At 37.9% G+C, this 2974-nt stretch overlaps 1 non-coding gene across 1 annotated transcript; it reads left to right on the top strand.

Moving 5' to 3' along the window:
* Positions 1 to 618: 618 nt before the first annotated feature.
* Positions 619 to 725, top strand: LOC141709206 (small nucleolar RNA R71). The gene has a single exon (XR_012569795.1). It is a non-coding gene; the product is annotated as a small nucleolar RNA R71 (small nucleolar RNA).
* Positions 726 to 2974: the final 2249 nt, after the last annotated feature.

The following is a 2974-nucleotide window of genomic DNA, read 5'->3' as shown; positions in this document are numbered from 1 at the left end:
TCCTCCAATTTAGATTTTTCATTAACAGATGGACCTGGACCTCCATAAGATTGTTGTTGCATCCCCTGTGGCTGAAATTGATGTCTTGGTATAAAATGTTGCTGAAAACCAGGATGATTGAAATTCTTGTTTCCAAACTACTGGTACGGCTGTTGTATTGCATTCTGATTGTTGCTCCAGCTGAAGTTCGGATGATTACGGTTGTTAGGATGGTACATGGAAGGAACTGGCTGCTGCAGCCTCTAAAAGTTGCTCACAAACTGAGCTGATTCACAAGATATAGCACAATGCTCCGTCGCATGCGCACCTGCACACAACTCATAAATATTGGCTATATGATTAACTCCATAGTTGGCCAGAAAATCGATTTTCATAACTATATTCTTTAGCTGAACAGTGATAGCCATAGTTGTATCCACCTCAAGAACTCCTGCTACCTTGCTCTGTGGCATTCTCTGGGTTGGGTTCTGATATTCATTCGCAGCCATCATCTCGATTAGCTCATAAGCTTCCTCATTACTTTTAGCCCATAGAGCTCCACCTGATGCTGCATCGAGCATAGGTCTCGACTGTTCTCCCAACCCATTATAGAAGTAATTTACCACCATCCAGTCAGGTATTCCATGATGCCGACACTTTCTCAGCATCTTCTTATAACGCTCCCAAGCTTCACATAGAGATTCCCCTGATTGCTGCATAAATTGAGTAAGAGCATTCCTGATTGCAGCTGTCTTTACCATATGGAAGAATTTAGTGAGAAACTTTTGAGCAAGACCTTCTTAAGTAGCAATCGAACCAGCTAGTAGAGAGTGTAACGAGCCCTTAGCCTTATCCCTTAGAGAAAATGGGAAAAACCTCAATTTCACAACATCTTTAGAGACATTATTGAACTTGAAAGTGTCACAGATCTCAATGAAGTCCCTAATATGCATGTTAGGATCTTCTGTTGGAGCACCCCCAAACTGAACTGAGTTCTGGACCATCTGGATCGTGCCAGGCTTGATCTCGAAGGTATTAGCTGCGATGGCTGGCCTGACAATGCTCGATTAAATGTCCATGATCTTTGGTTGAGAATACTCTTTCAACGCTTTCGTTGCTGGATCTCCCATTGTAATGATTACTTCTTCTTCACTTTCTTCTTCAACTTTATCAACTTCTTCAAGAACTTCTTATTCCACTTCTTCAATAGTTTCCTTAAGAGATTGAAAACGTGTTCGCATACACACTCTCTCGAGTACCTGAAACATAAAAAAGTAAACCGTGAAAGTAAAAGAATCTGAGTCAGTGAACTTTAACGACCACTGATGTCAAGCACATAAACTAAAAATTAACACCGAGTCCCCGGCAGTGGCGCCAAAAACTTGTTCGCACTAAAATACATGCGAAAGTACGTGATCACAAGTAGTATAAGATTTTAGTCGAGTTCATTCCCACAGAGAATGGTTTAGGTTAAGTTCAGATTATGCACTTATGCAACAATGTATGATTATCGTTCACAACTAAGACAAGTAACAAGTTTGATTGATTAACTGCTTAAGAGATTATACTAGCATGCATTAACTAAGAGATTAAAAGTGAATTACTTATATGAGAATAAAACATGGGATTTGTTAGATATATTTGATAATGTCATGGCTAATATGATTTATGTTTAGTTTTCAGATCTTACTTAAACAGGATAAATCAGTACTTACTGGAAGTCAGGACTTAAGGATATAAGTACTTATATTATCAGGAGATAATTATCAGAAGATGGATATCAGAACTTAAGTATTGAAGGACATTCAGATAAGGACAACAACTGATTAAAGGAAAGAAGATCGAGACAAATATAAGAAGAGATATGCATGAAGAAGGAATTCTATGAAGAATAGAATACTTGGAAGAAAAGATATCTGATTGATATATTTTAGGAAGCAGAATTATATTCCATATCAATTAGCGATTATCTTGTAACTGTGTAGTATATAAACACAGACATAGGGTTTACACTATAAGTGTTATCATATTCGAGAAGATTATTCATTGTAACCCTAGCAGCTCTCGTGATATTTGTTCATCACTGAGAGGTAACAGTTCCATATTGTAACAGAGTTTATTGTTTCAATAAAGTTTGTTTTCTGTTACTTGAGTTATTAAAGTTCGATTTGATTGTATTATACACTGTATTCACCCCCTCTACAGTGTGTGTGTGTGACCTAACAAGTGGTATCAGAGCCTGTCTGTTAACACACAAATAGTTTAAGATCCAAACACAATCATGTCTGATACAGAAACTCCAACTAAGCCCACCAAAACTGAAGAACCTCCAAAAACACAAATTCAACGTTGGTATAAGACCATCAGAGTTCCCATATTGAGACCATCTGAATATGCCATATGGAAGGTGAGGATGACCATGTTTCTGGAAGCTACAGATCCAGAATATCTTGATAGAATCAAGGAAGGACCTCAGAAACCAACCAAGTTCGCTATTGCAGTTGCAGGTGAAGCAGCAAAGAATGTACCAAAGGAGAAGAGTGATTACACTGCTGAAGATATCGCATCAATTGCTAAGGATGCTAAGGTATGACACTTACTGCATAGTGCCATTGATAATGTAATGTCAAAAAGGGTAATAAACTGCAAGACTCCAAATGAGATATAGGATGCTCTGGAAACAAGGTGTCAGGGAACTGATACAATTAAGAAGAACAGGAAGACAATACTCACTCAAGAGTATGGACACTTTGACTCAAAGGCTAATGAGTCATTGACTGAGTTGTATGATAGATTTGTCAAACTCTTGATTGATCTGTCACTGGTTGATAAGGAGTATGATCTTGAAGATTCAAACCTTAAATTCCTGTTAGCTCTTCCTGAATGCTGGGATTTGAAGGCGACAAGAATAAGAGACAACTACAATCTTGATGAAACAACTCTTGATGAAATTTACGGAATGCTCAAGACTCATGAACTTGAGATGGAACAAAGA

Source organism: Apium graveolens, chromosome 2, assembly GCF_009905375.1.
Source record: "Apium graveolens cultivar Ventura chromosome 2, ASM990537v1, whole genome shotgun sequence".
NCBI lineage: Eukaryota > Viridiplantae > Streptophyta > Magnoliopsida > Apiales > Apiaceae > Apium > Apium graveolens.
The sequence above is the reverse complement of the archived record's forward strand: the minus strand, read 5'-3'. Positions and strand labels throughout refer to the sequence as shown.